Below are 24,549 nucleotides of genomic sequence, written 5' to 3' on the forward strand. Positions count from 1 at the left end.
TTATCAGTCGAGCTCCCTGTCGGGTCCTTGCACTAGGAAGCGCAAGACCCTCCAGACCTTGAAATCTCTCTAGTTACGTGGCCTAAATGGCACGTGTGGATAGTAGATGTTGCTATGGGCATATGTCATTATGCATTCATTCATTATATATGTCATTACGGTTTAGCAGACAATGCATATATGGGCATATGTCATTATGCATGAAGAAATGGCTCACATTCCAGAAATGTCTTCATCATATGAAACTATGATGCGGTAGTTTTCCGTTCTGTATGCATGAATCAATTGATCATATTCGATCTCTTACTAGTTGTAGTAGTGGAATTCCTTGCCCCCGGAGGGACAAGCGGCTTCACACCTTCAACATATTATATATGTTGCGGTCGGTGACACTTGTTAATTGAGGTTGTAATGGTTGCATAAAAAGAAATCATATAAGTACCTAAACTCATGGAACCTTAAGGAGATCCCTATTACGCATCCTTGGCGGAGGTTTTCACATCTTTCCCTACTATTCTTGCCCTACGAGGAGGCGGAGGTTTGAACATCTTTCTCTCCTATTCTTGCCATTTGAGGATGCTTAAGCAGGCTCGACTAATAAGGAGAGGACCGGCAGGGTGCGTAAGCACGCTCGACTAATAAGGCCGCCATCAGCTCGACTGATAAGGAGAGGAACTTTAGTTGCTCGACTGATAAGGACCGACAACGGGGCTCGACTGATAAGGAGAGGTCTGGCAGGGTGAGGTAACGAACGCTCGACTAAAAGGCTGCCATCGCCCTTTTTTTTACTTATTTGAGAGGGCCACCCAATAAGTAAATTGAAACTTTAGTTACTCGACCATAAGCCCCCCCACCCAATAAGTAAACCCAAGAGGAACTTTAGTTGCTCGACTGATAAGGACCGGCAACGGGGCTCGACTGATAAGGAGAGGTCCAGCAGGGTGAGGTAACGAACGCTCGACTAAAAGGCTGCCATCACCCTTTTTTTTACTTATTTGAGAGGGGCCACCCAATAAGTAAATTGAAACTTTAGTTACTCGACCATAAGCCCCCCCACCCAATAAGTAAAGCCAAGAGGAACTTTAGTTGCTCGACCATAAGGTCTGGAGGGGCTCGACCATAAGGTCTGGAGGGGCTCGACCATAAGGTCTATCAGGGGCTCGACTGTTAAGGATGCGTAAGCAGACTCGACTGTTAAGGAGAGGACCTTTAGGGTGCGTAAGCACGCTCGACTAATAAGGACCTTTAGGTGCTCGACCAAGAGGGAGAGGATGCGCAAGCAGGCTCGACTGTTAAGGAGAGGACCCTTTAGGGGGCTCACTATTCATATGGTGAGGAGAGGTGCTCGACCAAAAGGATGCGTAAGCAGGCTCGACTGTTAAGGAGAGGACCTTTAGGGTGCGTAAGCACGCTCGACTAATAAGGACCTTTAGGTGCTCGACCAAGAGGGAGAGGATGCGCAAGCAGGCTCAACTGTTAAGGAGAGGACCCTTTAGGGGGCTCACTATTCATATGGTGAGGAGAGGTGCTCGACCATAAGGGACGGAGTCACTCACTATTCATATGGTGAGGGTGAGCCTGCCGAACTCTCGACCCCTGGGCCGCCATCGATTTATCGCTCGACCATAAGGTCCGGAGGCGCTCGACCATAGGACCTTTAGATTCTCGACCATAAGGGAGAGGGAGAGGATGCGTAAGCAGGCTCGACTGTTAAGGATGCGTAAGTAGGCTCGACTGTTAAGGAGAGGATGCAGAAGTAGGCCCTTTTTTTTACTTATTTGAGAGGGGCCACCCAATAAGTAAATTGAACCTTTAGGGACGGAGTCACTCACTATTCTGATGGTGAGGGTGCGTAAGCACGCTCGACTAATAAGGACCTTTAGGTGCTCGACCAAGAGGGAGAGGATGCGCAAGCAGGCTCGTCTGTTAAGGAGAGGACCCTTTAGGGGGCTCGACTGATAAGGAGAGGAGAGGTGCTCGACCAAAAGGATGCATAAGCAGGCTCGACTGTTAAGGAGAGGACCTTTAGGTGCTCGACTGTTAAGGAGAGGGAGAGGAGAGGACTGGTAGGGGCTCGACCATAAGGACCGGAGGGGCTCGATTGTTAAGGCCGCCATCGATTTATTGCTCGACCATAAGGGCCGCCATCGCCGCCATCAATTTATCGCTCGACCATAGGGCCGCCATCGATTTATCACTCGACCATAAGGTCGCCATCGATTTATCGCTTGACCATAGGGCCGCCATCGCCGCCATCGAGAGGAGAGGGAGAGGATGCGGAGGCAGGCTCGATTGATAAGGAGAGGACCGGCAGGGTGCGTAAGCACACTCGACTGTCAAGGCCGCCATTGACGGAGTCACTCACTCATTCCGATGCCCACCACCCAATAAGCATCAAGGTACGTTAGTGACTCGACTGATAAGGACCCTTTAGGGGGCTCGACTGATAAGGAGAGGAGAGGAAAGCACACTCGACTGTCAAGGATGCGTAAGCAGGCTCGACTGTTAAGGAGAGGACCTTTAGGGTGCGTAAGCACGCTTGAATAATAAGGACCTTTAGGTGCTCGACCAAGAGGGAGAGGATGCGCAAGCAGGCTCGACTGTTAAAAAGGGGACCCTTTAGGGGGCTCGACTGATAAGGAGAGGAGAGGTGCTCGAACAAAAGGGAGAGGAGAGGGGCTCGACCGTTAGCCCCCCCACCCAATAAGTAAATTGAAACTTTAGTTGCTCGACCTTAAGGGAGAGGGAGAGGAGAGGGCTAACATGCCTAGCCCTTAAGGTGGTGGATAGTTTGTATGTACTTAAAGGTAAGGCAAGGATCTAAAGGGTTCATAGGCAGAGTGCCGTACCGACAAAGCATTCATTAAGCAAGTGTTATCAAAGGTGCGAAGCCGCTTGTCCCTCCGGGGGCAAGGAATATACTAGGTCTTCTGAAGCCCGTCCATCCAACAAGGCTCTTTGATGGACCACAATCAAGCCATCCGGGGCAGTGAAAGCCATCCAGCAGTGAAAGATATAAGCTAAAGGGAAAACCACCACCCTATGGGCTACTCACCCATAATCCATCCAGCAGTTCCATGATATCTGCCTAAAGGTTATAGCTTGAATGACTCAATCTATCCAATCTGGCAGTTCCTTCCACACAATGACTAAGAAGCTCCTCTATTGTAAGCCCACCTACCCAACCCAAGTATGATTCTTTGAGCAAGTGTGTAGTTAAACGCCTTCCCTCTGTTGAACGCCTGTCTGTTCCGAGGAGATAGGTGAAATTCTTCATTATTATTCCCACCATTCTATCCATCCAGATATTTCTAAATTCTCCCACCAACATGCAGCCCTGAGCATATAAACCCAGTCAAATGCAGTACGAGCAGCAAAAGCAGAATCAACATGATCATCAGCAAGTATAGAAGCAGGTTCAGTGTGGTTTAAGCCCTCACCATATGAATAGTGAGTACATCCGGTCCTTTGGTCGAGGTGAGGGTGAGCCAGCCGAACTCTCGACAACAGGCCCGAAGGGTGCTAACGCACGCTCGACTAAAAAGCCCGACTCGGCTGAGGAGGTCGAGGAGAGGTTACGAATCCACTCTCCCGACCAAAGAAGGGACGGAGTCACTCACTATTCATATGGTGAGGGGGAGGGGCCCCAAAAGAGAGGACCAACAGGGTGCGTAAGCACGCTCGACTGATAAGGCCGCCATCGGCTCGACTGATAAGGACCGGCAACGGGGCTCGACTGATAAGGAGAGGAGAGGAGAGGAGAGGTACGTTAGTGACTTTTTTAGTTACTTATTTGATAGGGGCCACCCAATAAGTAAAATGAAACTCGAAGAACTAAAAGGCCGCCATCGCTCCGTCGGTGGGAACATTATACCCAGAAGAAGAGTGGTACCCGGAAGAATTGATAAGGCAAGGCAGTAAAGAGTTAATAGCATTCCCGACTAACTAAGTGCATTCATATAGATGCCATACCTCCGGCAGATTCCTAAAGGAAAGTATTAGTTATAAAAGGCGTCTCCTGGCTGTTTGGACATCATATCCTATCAATCTGAAGCCCGTCCCCATCATCTAACTCACCTCATTGTGTAACCTGCATTGTAAAGCTCTTTGTGTCTCTGTAGGAGTATCGGCATGTATTATTCCCCTCGCAGGAGTAGGTGTAGGAACCCTGTTCCGTACGTGGAGTGCAAGGGTAATGGGGAAAGCGTTAATGAGTAATGGGGATTTAAGGGAATGCGTGAATGTGAGAATGTGGTCCAGGTAGTGTGTAGCGTATTGTTACGTTAAAGGGTAAGATTGAAAGGGGAAAAAGACTGGCTCTCCTAGGGCTACGAGTGTCACGTACCAACCTCCTGGCAATAAGTGTTCTATATGAAGTAGCTCATTGTGTAACCAACCTCATCGCTCATCGTGTCATCATCGTGTAAAATCAAGCATCGTAGCTCATCGTGTAACATCATGCATCCATGGTGTAACCTCCAACAAGTAACCTCGCTTATCGTGTCCTAATTGTATAACCCTAATTGTGTAACCTACCTAACTCATTGTGTAGCTCAACGTGTAGCCCCGTGGATGAATTGGGCCCATTGGATCAGCGGAGTAGCAAGTGGTAAAGCAAGTGGTAGAGCGAGTGGATTAGAGCATCCGGGGAGCAAAGTGGGATTAGATCGGTTTATTAGCGTAGCCCCGTGGATTAGCTCGATCATTCAATTAGCCCAAGTGTTGATTAGAGCCAGCAGTGTATTAGCCTAGCGTATTATATCGAATTAGAGTCAATTTAGAGTAAATGGGAATAGGGCCATCGTATTAGAGCCAGTGGATTAGCATAGTTGCTCATGAGTCAATTAGCCCACCCGAGTCGATTAGAGGATTATCCCAGCGGCTTCAACCGAGAAGCCGAGCGTATTTTCCAAGCGGACCAAACGGATTCAAGTAGAGTGGCCAAGTAGAGAGTATCAAGCCCGAGTAACCAAGCCCACCCATCTATGACTGGCATCACACCTGTCTGTAATGAGTCCCGGCCATTGAATACCATCACCACTGAGTACAAGCATCGCCCCTGAGTCCCAGCATGCGAGGTTGCTCCTGATTAACGCCCTCGATCATACGCCCCGCATTAGCAACGATACCTCCCGCGATCACACAGAAAGAGTGAAATAATAATGCTCCCGATTGCGACGATCGTAGAAATCCACAGCCCACATTGAGGCAAGCCATACAGAGACCTCGACCCTATTCCTCGACCCTATAACTCTACAGAAACATATTCCTCTCCCTTTTGGTCGAGCCCCCTAAAGGGTCCTCTACCTCGAAATCTACCTCGACCTCTTCCTCGACCTAGACACCTTCTACCTAGAGCCTATACCTCGAACTCATGGAGGAAACATAGACCTCGAACTCTATCTACTACAGAGCTGCCATAGCCACACATAGTCGAGAGTCTTTGTGCTTGAAGGGCGAATTTCCACTCATAGCCTTGCCCGATGCGGACAAGCAACTACGTTCCTCTCCTTAACAGTCGAGCCCTCTCCTCTCGATGGTGGCGATGGTGGCCCTATGGTCGAGCGATAAATCAATGGTGGCAATGGCGGCCCTTATGGTCGAGCAACTAAAGTTCCTCTCCTTAACAGTCGAGCCCCTCCGGTCCTCTCCTTAACAGTCGAGCCCCTCCGGTCCTCTCCTTAACAGTCGAGCCCCTCAGGTCCTCTCCTTAACAGTCGAGCCTGCTTACACATCCTCTCCCTCTCCCTTATGGTCGAGCACCTAAAGGTCCTATGGTCGAGCGCCTCCGGACCTTATGGTCGAGCGATAAATCGATGGCGGCCCGGGGGTCGAGAGTTCGGCAGGCTCACCCTCACCATATGAATAGTGAGTGACTCCGTCCCTTATGGTTGAGTGGCCTAACGGAACCTCTCCCTCTCCTTAACAGTCGAGCATGCTTATGCATCCTTATGGTCGAGCCTGCTTGCGCATCCTCTCCTTATCAGTCGAGCCCCTGACGGACCTTATGGTCGAGCAACTAAAGTTCCTCTTGGCTTTACTTATTGGGTGGGGGGGCTTATGGTCGAGTAACTAAAGTTTCAATTTACTTATTGGGTGGCCCCTCTCAAATAAGTCAAAAAAAAGGGCGATGGCGGCCTTTTAGTCGAGCGTTCGTTACCTCACCCTGCCGGACCTCTCCTTATCAGTCGAGCCCCGTTGCCGGTCCTTATCAGTCGAGCCCCATTGCCGATCCTTAACAGTTCTTCTCGTTCCTCTCCTTACCAGTCGAGCCCCTGACGGACCTCCCTACTGGGGCCCCTACCCCAAAAGAGAGTTGCTCATTTCCTCTCCTCTCCCTCTCCTTAACAGTCGAGCACCTAAAGGTCCTTATGGTCGAGCACCTAAAGGTCCTCTCCTTAACAGTCGAGCCTGCTTACGCATCCTTATCAGTCGAGCCCCTAACGGACCTCCCACGTACCTCTCCCATAGGTCGAGAGTTCGACAGGCTCACACCCCTTATTGTTATTAGTACAACCCACTTATTATATTGATGTACCCATGTAGTGCCCATATTGTTACTATTGTGCCCCATAGAAGCCCACTATTGTTATTATTGTGCCCTTACATTATTATTGTTATGTCGGCTCTGATTATGTTATGACCCCTTAGACTCCTATATATAGAAAGGAGGTCTTTTCATTTGTATCATCCAAGAATTGTTCATTTATGTAATGTAAAGGAGGTTGCCCCCTCGAAGAGGCTAAATTCTAAGGCGTTGATCTATCTTTTCTATATTTTCTTGAGTTGGTTTCATAACAGAGGTTCTACTTCTTCTTCTCCACTAGGTATTCTTAATTCTTCAACTAAAATATGTTCCCCTATAGAGGTGAAAAAGGCTACTCCTTCTGTTGGAGATCCAAGATTTTCCTCCTCTAGGACTGCCTCAGTAGATGAAGTAGGAGATCCTCTTGATTGAATTTCTGACCTTAGAACTTTAGGAGGTCTATGGCTAGGAATATGAGCTTGAGATGGAGGTGTATCTCTTCTTAGTCTTGGTGGAGTAGGTGGTGTTGTAGGAATTGAACTCCTGCCTCTAGCTATGAATCTACCCCTAGAGTCTCTTTCTCTACGCATATCAATTTTTTTTTTTGAATCTAAGAGATAAGGTTACATAATTACCCTTCCCTAGTAAAAGTGCCAAAATGTTTAGTTAATTTAGTGTCCTAAATTGCTTGCATGAATTATCAATCGAGGTTTGTAGATTAATGAAGTGTGATGCACTAGTTAAGTTTTCTCTTACTTCATTGGTTTGTATTTTTATGTTTGTTTTGGGGGTTTCTATTCTTTGATGTCTAAGAATATACAATCTATGAGATATTTACGTGGATCTAATGAGTTTTAAATGAAAGGATAGGTTCCTAAGTTAGTCTAATCTCCTAAAAAAAATGGACCAAGAATCATTTTTAACTAGTTAGGACCTAAATAAGAGAAACAGAGCATCTATCTTATCCTACCATTTAGTCCTATTCCATGGATCTAATTCTTAAAACCAAAAGTAATACTGATTCAAAAGGTAATTCAATAATTTCATTCATTTAGCCACTCAACCATTCAATTTTGGAATATGATAGAATCAAACTCCTTGAAATGATTTTTGGAATGTCAAGTGATGCAACTAAGTAATGGCCTGAAAACAGAAAAGAAAATATGACAGTTTGTAAAACTAACAATGTGCTGAGTAAGCTCAATCACTGCATGAATTATATATTTAACCATTTAAGTTAGAATTATCATCATTTTGAAATGGTTTTGAGAACATCTATTAGTACAACTAATTGACAGTTCTATGCTAAGAAAATGAGTAATCAAAACAGTAAGAAGCTAAGGAACTGTGTATTCTCATTACTTCATCTTTCATTCAGTCATTTCTCATACAATATCTCAGAAGAATAAGACTTGCATAGTTGTGATTTTTATCATTACACTATTGGTTACAGACTGAAATGAAACAAAATTAGAGATAACAGACATGTAGAAAACAAAGTAATATAAATTAAACTGAAAAAAACAAGTGAAAAACCTCCTTTAGTGCAGGGGCCCTCTGCAACTGATGTGGCTGGATGACAACTAATTAAAGATGCACTTTTAAACCACCATTGACAAAACAGAGTTTGTATTATCAACAAAACGAAGTCTGAACAGAGTATTTAACAAAAGCCTGTAATTCCTTCTAGCTTCTCACTACTTCTCGGTTTCATTTGTAGAAATTTTGAATAATAAACAGTTATTCACAGAGATTATCCCGATTATACACTATTGCGGAATACATGCACAATACATAATCTCCTCTACGTTGATCATCAATTGTGCAGCATTAAAAACAATGAAACATCAATCGCATGCACACATTAACACAGTATGTAACCCGAGGAAAGCTTACAGCTGAAAACCCCACACTATATGTTTATTATAATGATTGAGAACATGTAACAATAAATAATACAATACTCCTCACAAGTACTCAGTACTATCTCCACCTGTTACACACAAAACTAGCTCAGATCTGAACAAGTCACAGGTTCAAATCTCCTCCGCTGCTTTGCCTGCCTCCACTGCACAATCTTGCAAGAGAATCACATGAGCACAAGCTACAATTGCCTTTGTATTGGCCCACACTACGCAATCCTCATTGGCATAACTCAATCCCATGCATGTGCAAAATCTCATGCACAACTGATAGTCACAACTCACCCTTTCACTTACCTCTAACACCTGTCTCTGTTGAACTGTCCATGCACTGAGTTAACTGATGTATTCTTTAGTTCCTTTATGAGTTAATAATTAGTGAATTAATTTAATAATCAATTCACACAACTCATCACTAGTGTATTCTTTAGTTAGACTAAATACAATAGTTCAACTAAGTCAAACTGAACACAACTCCATCAACTCCACATCCAACTCCACAGAACTCACATGCATGAGTTCTAACTGAAGTCCTCCATGCAATAGCTCAACTAACACATAAGAAACCACATTATTCCTTTTGTCAGCTTCATGTGCCACATCCGTAGCTCGAACTAAAGTGCTCCAAGAGAATAAGATAATGTTTAGAGTCCAAATATTACTAAGGGCTAATAATATTTGACTGTTTCTATTTTTAGCTTGGCAGTCTAAAAATAGACTCTGATCACTCCGCTGTGAACCAAAAATAGAAGCCCATCTATTTTTCCCAACATGACCAATCATCCATAAACAACATCCTGCAACTCATAGACCATGATCCATATGTCTAAAAATAGACTTACCCAACGTCTTTACCTCTGTCTCTTTTGCATGTCCAATGTGTCTACCTCCTAGCTAACCAACTCATTAAGCAAAACCTCAGATACAACGGTTTTTTGTTACAGCTCGAGAGCTAGGTGCGCCGGATGGTCGTGCGGCCCCACAGTTACTTTGTTGAGAACCAAAAACCCACCGTTACGTAGATTGGTTTAGTCGACTAAAGACCGATAGGGAATTCAAAGATAGAATTAAAAGCATGACCAACCTGTCTATGTTTATTGCAGAGCAGTTGGAGGAGGTTCGTTTTCCCAGAGCGGGGTATGCCATACACAACAATTATGTGAACACGATCACATTTGTTAAGCCATTTTTCTACTTGATCTTGAGCATCTATAAACTCCGAACCTCCAAACTCAAAGGTTACTACATCTTGAATTAATGCCTTCCTTTTATATAAAGGTTGGGACACAACAAACTCTAGAGAAGTCAGAAAAATTGACAAGTCATTGTGAAAGCCGTGATAGATCTTGTCAAAAGATGCTCTCCATTCTCTTATTTCTTTGGAGAGTCTCCTGGGTTCACTCACGACATGCTCAGCAAAGCTTCGGCATCGTGCGGAGTGATCGAGTAGGGCTTCTGCCTCTGTAAGAGAATTTTGCAGCAATTGTAACCAGTTCTTCACAATCTTCAAGGGCTCTCTCTTTTGATTTGGGAAAAGTGTGGTAATATCCAGTTCATCTTGAAACAGGGTGGTAATATCCTGTAGAAGCCTCTCCATACGCCTCAAGTCAGTTTTCAGAATTTGACCGTTATCCTCCTTGTTAATAACCCCTTCTAACAGTTTGATGATCGGGCCGACCAGATGGGTGATGATGGCCTTGCTTGAAAAACCAAGGCGGTCATACCAGTCACTTGCAAAACATTGAAAAAGATGATTAAAAAATGCTTTCCATGCTCCTATTTGTTCGGACAGCCTCCTTGGCTTGCACACGACACAGTCGAGACACCTTTGGCGTCGTCCCCACTGACGAATTAGGCTTTCTGCCTCTGTAAGCAAATTTTGCAGCAATTGCAACCAAATCTTCATCTCCGGAGGCTCTTTCTGTTGATTTTGGATGAAGACTCCGATATCTTGCAGAAGGATTTCCATACGTCTCAAGCCAGTTTGAAGAATCTGACAGCTATCCTTCATATAATAACATCCTTCAACAATTGCATGATCGGCTTGATTATGACGTCGACTGCTACCATGTTGACGGTTGCCATGGCTTTCTTGTTATTGCGGAGAGCAGCGTAAAGAAAAAGAATGGGAATCTCCCTTTCCTTGATCAGGATTAACTAATTCAGAAGCGAAAGCAACTACCCCCATAATGTGAAAAGTAAGTACTGGCAACCTCTTCTGGTAGTTTAGGCCTTATTTTGTTGTCAAATTTCTTCGAAGGCTTCAACCGTTTCATGCTTTTACTCTTTTTTACTAAATAGTTGTTTAAATAAATTTTAGAATTCTACGTCCATGTAGAGATTAACCAGGGAAATTCGCAATGCATTAGAAGCTGGTCCGACCCTCATAAACTACTTCAGGTTGTGGGAAGCTATGCAGCTGGCCCAAATTGGCTCTGCGGGAAGCATTGCAACTGGCTCGACTCGACTCTTTTCTTGTTCTTATCTTGTCTTTCCCGGCTCTGAAGCAAATAGAACTGACCGCATCTTACCGCAGCTTACTGATCTGGATCTGTTGTAAGTTATTGTTTATAATTCACAGATGACAACGAAAACATTTACTGGCTCTGAAGAGAATAGAAACGACCGCAGTTTACCTCAACTCACCGATTAAATCCATAGAAACGACCACAGTTTACCTCAACTTACTGATTGGATTTATTGTGAGTTATTGTTAATAACTCAAAGACACAATGAGAACATGTGGCATCAAAGAGTTGTGACAGAATTCAGGGCAACAAGAACAGGTGGCATCCAAGAAAATGGTAGTGGCAGCATACAGGAAGCGAAAGTTACTTTGGATATCACAAAATAGACAAAGAAGAAATGCTCTGCATTTAGGAATCCGAACTTTGGATAAAAACGCTTTGTATATCTAAAGTTGCCTTGGGAAACATGAAGTTTCCAATAAGAGGTCGATTTGAAAACTTTGCTTAAAATTTTGGTGCAGCCAAATTGCCAGCAAAAACTTTGGTTAAATATTTGTACGCAAGCAAAATGTTTGGTCAAAGAAGTGTTTAATTGTCAGTCAACGCCGTATCGAACGCTTATAGTCCCTGCTATGCCAGAGGCAGGGACTAATAATGATCCGAGCAATTGTCTTGGATTTTCAAGAGGTTAATCATAAAGTGGAGCAATAACGATCCACCTCCAAATGCAAAGGCTGCTTGGAGTAATTGCTTAAATGTTAAATGCACTTTCTAATGGTGGTATTACTTCACTTTTTCAATATAATTAATATTCTATTACATATATAAATATAATTTTAATATATTTATATTTATGTTTAAATTTAAATTTATAGTTATTATTTTAATGACGATGATAATTTATTTATTATATATATATATACTTCAAGGGTTAGTTTAATTGATCGAGTTCTTGTTGTTAAGTGCTTCGCCGATCGGGAGGTCACAGGTTCAATTCTCCTCGACGCTCTTGGGGTTAGGCCCTGATAGTCTGGGTAGCAGGGTTTGATTCCCTTTGGGGTTGATCTACCCAAATTTTCCTAGATATATATATATATATATATATATATATATATATATATATTAAATTTAATTTTTTAATTAAATGTTTTTTTATGGAATGGATAACATATTAAAACAACGGGATATATGGCCAAAGTCATTTACATTTTTCAGAGATATTTAAGGTTTGCAAATTAGAGATTGGGCGCAAGGCTCAACCCAAACCCTTAAGCAAGTTTCCCATGACACAAAAATTTGAATCCATTTCCAAGTAATTTTTTCCAAAAAACTCCAAATATCCAGACATTTACATTCTATTTTTCACTAATTGTATTTTGATCTAGTGCGACTTCTTGTTTTTCTTGGAGAAAGAAAAACTTTTTCCTTTCTTCCCAACTTGATTCCAACCCACATTATCTACAAATTTTGGTAGATCATTCTTTGGCAAGTGCATTATAATATTCTTGAGATCTTCCTCTTTTGCTTGATCTGCCCAAGAAGTTGTCTTTTCAACATTATTCCTTGTGTTTTCCGAAGGAGATCCGTTTTCCATGAGGGATCATTGCTTTTCCACTAATACTTCGCTCGAGGAATCCTTACTGGCGACCGGAGGATCCACATTGACATGTGATTTTTCCTACTTTGATTCTATTGACATGGATGTGATTTCTTTGGTCGTATCTACTTTCTTCTCGTCTTCTGGTTATTTTTTGTCCGGGAGCTCTTTCTCTTTATATACCATATAGTGATCACCTTGCGCTCCTTCCCACCAATTAGGCCTTCGAGAATTTTTCTAATCTTTGCTACTCTGAGAACGTTTGGGGTGGTTTTTAATTACATGTCACATTCCATAAGATGCTCTACGCTGAAATGAAATATTCTCATAGTCGAGCTTTTGAACCTAAACATAGTTTTTTTTTTAAATTAAATGTTAATTTACAATAAATTGATTTAATAATATTTTTTGTGAATTAATTAATTTGGTGGTTAGATGGGACTTGTATTTACATGATATAGATCATTTTTCTTATTAATTAACTCATAAATATTAATTTAAAACATTTGTTTAAAAATAATAATTTTACTCAATATTTATAAATAAATTATTAATTTATTTTTCTATATTTCAAACTTATAAACTCATACCCAACCTAGAAACAAGTTAAAATGATAAACATTATTCCAAGAAAACACACACACACACACACACACACACACATATATTAGTAATGACCCAATGACTAAGAAATAGTCGAGATGTCTCGTATTGACCATGAACGAAGTGAAAACTTCTTGGGGCCGCCTAGTCCTTGAGCCTAATCTATACAACCTAAATATGTCATTTCGGAGAAGTGAAGGAGTTAACAACCCACCTCAACCACTCGAAAAAAAAAATTAATAATACTATGAATCATTATAAAGGATACCAAAAAAAAAAAATCATTGCAGTCTTAGGTCCATCGTACTTTGGAGAAACACTTCAAAAAATTGGAAATTTTGTGTGTTTCAATTAATTCCATCACTCGAGATAAAAATGGAAATATGAAAATTAAAAAAGGAAAGAGGAGGAAGCGACATCTTTATTTATAATAATTGAACTTTAACTTTTACCATTTTCATAAAATGGAGTGTTATTTGAATTGATCTTAAGTTAGTGTTATATAAAAAAATCACATATTATAATATTATTATAAAAAAAAGTTGTTAAAAATATTTTTTGATTTTATTTCATAGAAAATAATTTATTTATTTTTGTCGATCACACTGACTCTATTAATTCATCAAACATTACATAGGATTTATAGTGGATGTACTTCTCTCCTAGCCTCACTTCGACTGAATTTGTTGGCCAACACAAATAAACAAAAACTGAAAGAAAAATGCAAAAAACTATAGCGTGTCTATATATCAAAAGCACATAATCTCAAAAATGTAGCAAGAATACATACATAACCAACTAACATCAAGGATGATGAGGGAGAGTCGGGTCCTGCTTGGTGTGAAGAGGGTTTGGGGGTCTAGTTCCCTCGTGGGCATGGTACTCCAAATAATCAGTGCTACCTTTGATCTGATCCAGCCTCTCATGGATGTGACTCTGGCTCTTCCTGATCAAAGCCATTTTTTCTAGCATCTCCCAATGGTTATGTTGTAAGTCATTCGTGAAGTTGGATATTGAATGAAGAAGGAGAGGTCCTTACTGTACTGTCGCTCAGCCAAGCCCCTAAGGGAAGGCAGGCAGGTAAGAACCTTCGCTATGCTCAGGATCAGGACCCAAACCCAGACTCTTACCGCGGAATACTGGTTATTAATAAGGCAGCTGCTTACAGCCATCGGCAAACAGTACGACACACACCTAACAGACAGGCCCACAACTACTACTCAACGGCTTGTACCTCTATACTAGCTCATGAAGATAATCACTTCATTCCTGTCATCATGTTGTTGTTGCCTCAACTCCACCAAGAATTCAATGATACTTTGCAGTTGTCTGTCAATAGAATCCAATGAAGGTGGTGCATCTACAAAACTAGACACTAACACGTTTTCCTGAGCCAATTCACCATCAAAGACCACTTCATGACCCTCGTGCCTTCCCCTACACCCGCTTGGCCATCACGTCCCACTAATTCTCCACGAGGAGCCCCACCTCGTCAAGCGCGCCCCCTCTTTCTAAGAATACCTCTCATGGATTCTAGCTACTAAAAATATTTAAATTTATCCTCTCGGTTGCCTTGGTTGTCCAAGGCAGTTTCCCCATAGGTCTGAGTAAAAAAGACCACCCCCAATCCCACAGAAATATGCCCCGATGCCACTAAATATGACCCTCCTAGTAACCAAAACCTCCACCGGGACAAAGCCCCCCACATCACCAAAGAACAAGTCATCCAGGGAATATGCTACGAAACCAGAACCTCCAAACTCCACATTCCACCTTAATGCTAACATTCACCACAAAAATGTAGCTAGGGCTACAAGATATAACTACCACCCCAACATAATCCCCAAGATGCCCAGAGGGAAAATCCCACAAGCAATAAATGACCACCACACCAGTATCTCCAATTACTACAAAAAGCCAATGAAAAAAGTGGAGAATTCGAAAAGTCACTCAAAGAAGAACTTCCACAATGAAGCAACACCACAAAGTCCCACTCCTCACCACATCCAGCCAACTTCTAGGAGGTTCACCACGTCACCCCTTGTCGGGGCCCCAAACCTAGCCACTCAACACCATGAATACAACCAGGTCGTCGCCCCTCCATCCTGCATACCCTGTGCTGCGTGCAATACTCCAAAGAATGCGCATGCACAAGTTGGCAACCTGTGCATACACGATGTTCGTTTCACCACCCTCCAACACTACCATAACCTAGAAGAACAACTACTGAAGGAAAACCCCCATCGAGACTTTAACCTTTGCTAGCCTCTCAAAGTTTGCAGGCAACCAACGCCCTATACACCGCTTGGCATTAATGACCATCATGACTTGGAAAAACATCATGTGGGAGTCTCAACTCCCCTCCTCCAACATTAAATTCGTTGTGTTCACTCACCCCCATCGGGGTCATAGAAATTAAATTATATATAATTTCAAATATAAATTAAATGTTATAAGTTTTAAAAATATTTATTTTTAATTAGATGTTAATTTACAATGTAAATTAATTTATTAGTTTTTTTTTAATTGATTAATTTAGTTTTTAGGGAAGACTTGTATTTGTGTTACAAGTTGATTTCTCCATTAATTAATTCATCGATATTCATTAAAAACACTTTATAATGTCAAAAAAATAGACATTTACTCTTACCAAATATTTGTAAGTAAATTATTAACATATTTTTTATATTTCAAACCTATAAACTCATACCAACCTAAAAACAAGTTAAAAACAACACTCCAAAGCCAAACAAAAGCTCACTCATCAATATACAAAATAAACATGAAAAAATGAAAAAATAATATAATATGAGTCCTTATAAAGGATACTATAAAAAAATTATTGTAATCTTGGGCCATCGTATTGTGGAGAGACACTCTAGTTTTTTTTTTTTTCAATTCTCTTGTTTCAATTATTTCTAGTACTTATCCTATGACAAAATGGAAGTATGAAAGTTAAAAATAGAAAGAGTAGGGTGAACAACATTTTTTGGCAAAGAGGCGCTTTATAACCCAGTATGGGAGAGGTGTATGTGTAATATAAGAAAGTATGCACGTCAACATTTTTTTATCATTTTTTTAGGTGGGTTAAAAGTATAATATTTTTAATATAATATTTTATAAGTTATAAGTGTCTTACCGTTAATCTAATTTAACATACATAATGTTTATTATCATATATAATTTATAACCACGGTGAGGTTTTGTCCTCATAAAGTAATCGTAATTTTCATTCATTTCTGAAATGATTCAAAATTACATTTTGCATATACACCTGTGGGTGTATTCCAAAAAAAAAAAAAGATTTGAGAATTTGTGTTGTAAGCTAGCATGCTTTTCCCTGATACATTTTCTGGAATTGCCTTGGGATGTTAAAAAATATATACATAGTTCATGGACTATATGTATCAATATATCATTATATGTGAGGTGTTCAACAAAAATATTAGGTCCTTTCGGCTTGATCAATTTGTTCTGTTTAGGGCCTATGATAGAACAAGTAGGAGGAATCTTCACACTACTCCTGTATATGCCAAAGACCCTGTTTCATAGTCAGACTTGCTATAGAGAGCCTATCAACCAACCCATTTTTCTCTTTGTAAATATGAGAGCATTCAAAGAAATTGAATGAGTCTTTGATTCTCCATAAATCTTCCAGGATGGGGGCTAAAAGTAAATTTCTACATGCTTGAGATTTATTTAGCCAGTTTATTACAAGCATTGAGTCTCCATAAACTTGAAGCTGGGCACATCCTTTTTCTTTTGCATAAACCAACAAATTTTTACATGCCATTAATTCAGCTTGATTATTTGTTCTTGGACCAAATCTCATTTTTACATGAAAAAACGTGTAGCAGATAAAAAGAGAACAAAACTATCTCCACATCTATTATAACCACAGGTTAAGGTTAAAGCATTATAAGTTTGATTTAAAGCACTGATGTTGCCATAATAATATATTTCTTAATATATTATTTTATAATTTATACCTACAGTTAATATGATTTAATATACATAACATTTTTTCATATGATTTATATATATGGTTAGGGTTAAAGCACCATAAATTAGGTTTAAAGCGCCAGACACGAGATAATATATATTTTTAATATAATATTTTATAATTTATAAATATTTTACGGTCAATCTCAATTAATATATAAAATGTTTATTTATAGTATATACTTTATAGCTATATATTAGGGTTAAAACATTATACATTAGATTTAAAACATCAATACGGGCTATAGGCAGAAGCAATATGCACAGTCAAACTTGAAAGGATACACATAATGGATAGGGTAGTCAAGCTCGAAAGGATACACATAATGGACAAAGTTTGCAGGTCATCGCGAGGAAATGATTTCATAGACAAAAGTGTAGTAGCAATCAACCATTTTTTTATTCACCATGTTTTTACTCTCCTTTTAAACTTTTTCTCCCATATCTTTGGGTATATTTGGAATAGGATATAGGGTTAAGTTTTGGGCATATTTTTGGAATGGTTTGTTGGGTTTAGATTGTGTGTGTATTATGTCACTTTACCCAATAGATCAACTTCGGAAATGCATCATAAGTAATGGTTATCTAATTTTTTTGGACCACACATCTAGGCTCGTAATAAGGTTTTGAATCAATGATTACTATGTTTGCGTTCACAGTGATAATGATTAAATAAGTATGGTTACCGATATATGAATAATGTTACCAATACGTGAGGACAATTTAAGGTTAAACATTTATATATTTGTATATGCTTTTATAATTGACTTAGTTCCGTTGGTTGCCATAACTTGCAAAAAATTATAAATTTAAATATAAAATTCAAGAGATAATTTTTTTTTAAGAAACATTTATGGCTTTTCTATTAAGTCAAACTAGTTTGAAGGCCATAACCTTTTACATCTCTAACAACATCTTCATCCTCTAAACTCAGAAATGTCCAAAACAAATTGGAGCTTCATATTTTTTGACTACATACTACTATTCTAAGTTGGCTTGTCTTATATATCCACCAAAAAACTCCTAAGATAACTAGATATTTGCATGACATAAGAAAAAACTAAAAGAGAAGTTATCCATCAATATTCATCCCAGGAGCATTGATGCCCACAATCTTAGCATTTTTAGGCCTTATCTGTGGGGAGGAAGAAGATGTTTCCTCATTAACTACCTCGATTGTCATCTCTTGTTGAGTTGATGTTGTTCCCTAATACCCTTTGCAATCTACATTCGCTTCCATTATTGCTACAGATGCCACAATTCCAATCAAGGCGTCATTATTTCCAAATTGAGGTTTACTCTCTCAACAACTACTTGTAATCTATCCAGCTTCGACTACATCGAATTAATTCATTGATTCAAGAGCATGAAGTGTTCTTGAGATTCAATCAACACCATTTTCGCTTGCCCAGAAAGTGTAGACATAATAAAGTCCATTGATGTCTCCATCTAAGCTAATTGAGTGAGAATTTCATCTTTCTCAATAGTGGCGTGATTCTCCATTCAGACCTCCATACTGACCTTCCCTACTTTAAGATAAGAAAAATACCAATCGATAATCTTGAGGGAATATTGCAGCACAACCTCTACTTATAAACATGAAATTATAACTCCCCGAGCCCATCAATTGTTGCATCATTTCCTATATGGAAATCAATCCCCTACAGTTGTTGGACAAGGCATTCTATCATTGAGTTATTAACTCTAAAACTTACAACCATCTCCTGATTAAGGTCGAATAACGAAAACATGTCTGTTGCAACTCATAAATGAAAGAGCAAGTGTTATGAGTCCATATAGAGTTAAAAACGAGTTAATATGATGACCATTTGTCCTCTATCATGACACATGTTGCAAGGAAAGACCAAATGGGAGCAATATTCCAACCTTCAATTAAATGAGGGATCCGCCAAAGAATGTAGGAAATAGAAAGCATGATCGGCATTCCTTGGTGGATTTCGACATATATGTGTCGACCAACCCACCTTTCCATTCTACTATTATTTCTATTTAATACCCCTCAGATCTGTATTTTAATTGAGAATTTCATGGAATAGGTTTAAAAACTATGTTCTTTCCATTTTGTAACATTACTACTTGTTCAAGGGAGACACCTCGATTTTCTAATGAGTATACCTTTGAATTTAGATGCCTTTTACGTAAAAGAATTTAATTTTCATAAACATTTCAATTTGTAAGTTAAGTCTATGCAAGATGGAGGATTAAATTTGGGTAGGATCCTCTTTGATATTACAAACCTGTTGAATGACAACCATTGGATATATAAACACCATTAATTGTTGAATATTACAAGATATTTCCAAGTCTAATCCCTGCCACAAGGCTAAGAATTCAACTTTGTTGTTAGATGTAATCCCCAAACACCAAGCATATTGAATCTCTTTTTTTCATTGAGGCAGAAAATAACTCCTCCCACTCTTGCCTCCCCAGGGTTTCCTTTTGAAGCTCCAAAAAAAGAGAGAGAGTGGTGTTCTTTATTTCTCCTCCAAGTCTGAAAATTTTCATACTTCATTCTTACTATTTGGTATTTAATAGCGAGAGAATTATAATTGAATTTGCCATCTTGATTTGAATTTTGACTAAAATTAAGCCATTCCCTTTCACTCAATGACAAATCATTGAGTTACTTTGGATCAAATCCCCACGTTGAGATTGTTTCAAAAATCATGTGTGTCACTTGGTGGCCGAGATAACTGGATTGGGTCATATATCATTAAAGATGGCTTGAATACCGACAATCCATATCACCCAACACAAATACTTTGGGAGAGTCATCCAACTTCTCGTTACCATTGAGTCTGCTTTTTGCTGCTAGGGAATTTTTTGTTTCCATTGTTCAAACATTTCTTGCCATGTCTCAAGGATGCTTGAGATTTCTTTAACCTTTTACAGAGCTATTCTCCAAACCTCCACTGCAAAGGGGCATTGCCGGAAGACATGTGGAGTATATTCTTCTGCCTTCTCGCATAATACTCTGTGGGAGGGCCCTTATATGTTTCCATTTTAAGATTTTCGACCGTTAAAACTTTCCCAAGAGGCATCTCCTAGTAGAAAAAAATAATTTTAGACATGCCACCTTTGTTCCATATTCTTCCCTAGAGTCGATATGAAGGAGGGCGTGGAAAATTTTGAACCAATATTTCATATCCTGCCTTTATTGAGTAGGCATTATTTTTACTACCCATCCATGTTCACCGATCCAACCTAAATGTTATAGTTGGAGCAAATCCCTTGAAGGCTTTCATAAAAGTTAACCAATGAGGATGAAAAATTGGGGAATATTAGGACAATGCCATCCTATCTAATCGCCCTTTTCATCCCACTACGAGATATCAACGATCTTAACATATCCCTTGGCTTCCATCTAATTAGCTAATTCCTTAAATCCAATATCCTTAGCCACTATATCTATTGTTGGAATTCGGTCCTTCCACAAGTTGATGCTTGCTCCATTTCTAGCTTTCCATTCCAATTTATTAATGTTGATAGGGGATACTACTTTACATAGTTTCCATATCTTTGATCCTTGATTTAGCAAAATTTCTCTTTTTGGTCAAAGAAGCCTATCTTGTGGAAGTATTTCCATGTAAAGGTTGTCTTCCACAATTCCTTAGAATCTGAGAAGTCACCACACTATCTTGGAACCCAAATCCAAGTTCATCATCTCGGGATCTTTTATTGCTAATCCCTCAAATATTTTGGGTAAGTCAACAATTTTCTAGCTCATGAGATGAAATTTGTTTTCATTATTCTTCCCTCCTTGCCAAACTAAATTCCTCAAGAGATCGCCAATTTAGTGAATTATTCCCTTAGGCAAAAGCAATCATGAACCCATATACACCAGAATGGAGGACAATACTAATTTGATTAATATTGTATTTCCTGCCACATTTAACCACTACACTCCCCAGGAATGGACTCCTTTCCTTACTTTTTCCAAAACTTCCTCCCATTCTTCTGTGTTGAATGTGCCCAAAGAGATTGGTATTCCTAGATATTTAAAAGAACTCCATTCCAATGAAACAAGGAACTCCAAAATATGAGATATCTCAATAAATTTAGATTCAGGACAATTCCACCCATATAATTGACATTTCTTCTTATTGACCATCCCACCAGATAGCTCAAGATAAGAATGCAAAATATTTTTGAAATGAACCACTATTATTTTAGAGGCTCCCCCAAGTTGGAGAGTATCATCTGCAAACTGAGAATGATTCACCTCCTTAATATTCCTCGCTATACTCAATCCTACCAACTTTCCTTCTTGCCTAGCTTTCTCCAAATTTCTGCTCAGACTTTCAGCCATAATGATGTAAAGAAGAGGATATAGGGGGCAACCCTATCCAAGAACTCTAAAATCAACAAAGAAGGAAGTGGGTCAACCATTAACCAACGTTGCTATCTAAGGAGAACCAATACATACTTTGATCCATCGAATAAAGGCAGAACAAAATCTTGATTTTTTAAGCATTAAGAAGAGGAAATAATGTATGACCTGATCAAAAGTGTTTTCAATATCCAATTTAATCACCATTCCGGATTCACCAACTTCCTTACTTGAATGAATTATCTCGTGGACAAGGATAATATAGTCCAAGATTTGTCATTGTTACATGAAGCCATCCTGGTTCTCTGAGATAAACTCTGACAGTAATTTCTTTGGTTTTGTTGCAACCTTCGTTAAAATTTTGTATGCCGCATTGCATAAAGATATAGGTTGGAATCGACTAAAATTCACTAGATTCATTTCTTTAGGAATAAGAGTGAGAAAGTAGGAGTTGGTGCTACTTGCTATCTTCTCTTTTCTCCTCATGCTATTCAACATCTGCAACAAATCTTTTTTTTTATCATAAGAAAAAATACTCTATAGAAACTTATTGTGAAACCATCTGGACCTGGGGCCTTATTTGGATCCAAACTCCATATTGCATCCAAAACTTCTTCGTCCTTGATTTCTTTAGTAATATAGAAGTTGGCAGAGCCCAATACAATAGATTGGATGCAACGAAGAAATTCATGAGTTTGGGACATGTCAAAACCTCCATTCTCATGATAGGGGGCTTGGAAATGGCAAAAGGCTTTATGTTCGATTTCCTCGAAGGTGGATAGCTTTGGCCCTCCTTTAGGGACTATCTCTTTAACTCTATTCCTTAATTCACATGCTTTTTCCTTCTTGTGAAAGAAGGATGTGTTTTGATCTCCCGCCTGAAGCCACAAACTTTGGGATTTTAATTGCTAAAGTTCTACCTCTTGCCTGCTTATAATTAGTAATTTATTTGTTAGCTCTCTTTCTTTTTCAAAGTTCCATGGCTCAACATTACTTTCCTTAATCGGGATTTGATGTAATTCTAATTGTTTCATCAATTCCTTTTTGCTTCTGTCCATGGGGCTGATAATTTTCTTTGAGCCATTTCCTTAGCGCATGTTTCACATATTTCAATTCGGATTCCTACACATATGTAGGTGATCCCATAACAGGGGTTCTCCAAGCTTGCCTTATTAATTCTATGACGCCGTCTTCCTTCAACTAAGTAGTATTATATCTAAATGGAACTAGACCTAAGTTTTCCATGTGATCTAATGACAAAGCTATCGGGCAATGATCTAATTCTCCTTGCACTTTAATTGAAGAAATACATTCTAATCCACTCAAAAACCAATTGTTATGAATTAAAAACCTATCCAAATGAGTTGTTACATGAATGTATCCACTCCTGCTATTCTTCCAAGTGAATTTACAAACTTTGGGGAGTATATCCACAAAGTCCCATTCACTTATAAAATCTTCCATGTTCTCTCTAAATGGATCTCGAACAGGACATCCTCCACGCTGTTGGAAATAATACTGAGAGGGGGGGTGAATCAGTATTATCAGATTAATCAAACTTTTTAAATGCTCAGAAACATATACGCTACTTAAGTTAAGTGAACCAGCGTGTACACGCTACTGTGACGAAGTAAAACAGCGTATAAGAAGAAAACTCACAATTTAGTTAGCTTATTCTTCAATTAAGTGCATCAGGACATTATTCACCACATTAACAGTAAACATGTGCAGTATAACAGAACAGATAAAAAGCCACACACATGAACACCAAGATATAAGGTGGAAACCCAATGTGGGTGAAAACCACCTGCTGCAAGTTGTCTCTATCTTTCTTTAATATGAAACTTCAGTTTACAATCTTTTGTACTGGTGCAGCCTTATACCAGTACGCAGGCTACAACCTGCAGAAGGCTACAACCTTCTCTCGTTCTCCAAACTTCCTTGGAAGGGAGCTCCAACCCCCTTTGCTCTTGTACTAGCCAAGGTACTAGTACGTAGGTGCTGACCTACAATCTTCCTTCTTTCAGATATCACTTTTCATACATTTTCAGACTTGGATATTCCTGAAGCACAACATTACAATCTGAAGACCACAATCATTCAATTTCCACAACATATCATTGAAGCATAAAACAACCAAACTTTGAATCACTGAACCACTGAACCCTGTCAATCACCAGTTACCAGAACACAGAGCAGACTACAGAACTCTGCAATAACAGTCAGACCCCACTGTAAACCCAAAATCAAGCTTCAAAAGATATACGCTACTTCAATGAGCAAAACCCGCGTATACACGCGCTTTTACCGAAGCCAACCTGCGTACAGATCTAAAAATAAACTTTCTCAATTTGCAGCTGTACCAGACATTAGTTAGATCCAAAATGTAACATTGCGACAATATGCAGATCTAGAAATACGCATAATCAACCATATCATGATAGTGCATTTCAAACCATTAGATCCCGATCTATCCTTAGATCTAGTCTTCCATCAACCGATGTGATCTCTCCTTGGCTTAGATCAAGCAACCCAGAACCTGCATATCAGATCTCTTTCTCTCTTAGATATTCAAGCCTTGTCGAAAGATAATCTTGCCTAATGATCTTCTTCTCCTTATATAGTCTTAGGCCTAGCTCAATACCAAGAGCCAAAACCATAGTAACACAATACCATCAACTTTAAAACTAGGGATCGACACGCCCGTCGAGACATAATGGTCCGAAATCATAGGCACAACTTCCAAGGACTAACCACCATGAACCAAAGGAACCTTTCCACATACACGCGCTTTTTCTGAATCGAACTAGCGTGTACACGCGACTTGGGCTTAACGAAACGGCGTGTATGAGCTTCCTTGGCATGCTGTACTGAGATCTGTCTTCTGATTAAGTTGCCATCACCTGTACCAACCTCTGAGCACCTGTACCATCCTCTGAGTGAGTTGCCATCAAGGACAACACTTAAATCATAATGCCAACAATCTCCCCCTTTGGACTTGATGGCAACCACCACACCAAGTCACTCTCCCCCTTTGACATCAAGGGCAAAGGGCTGTGCTCCCCCTGAGGACATGCTGA

The sequence above is a fragment of the Pinus tabuliformis genome, chromosome 4_2 (assembly GCF_031772625.1).
Source record: "Pinus tabuliformis cultivar Carrire ecotype Pingquan chromosome 4_2, CPIR1, whole genome shotgun sequence".
Lineage (NCBI taxonomy): Eukaryota > Viridiplantae > Streptophyta > Pinopsida > Pinales > Pinaceae > Pinus > Pinus tabuliformis.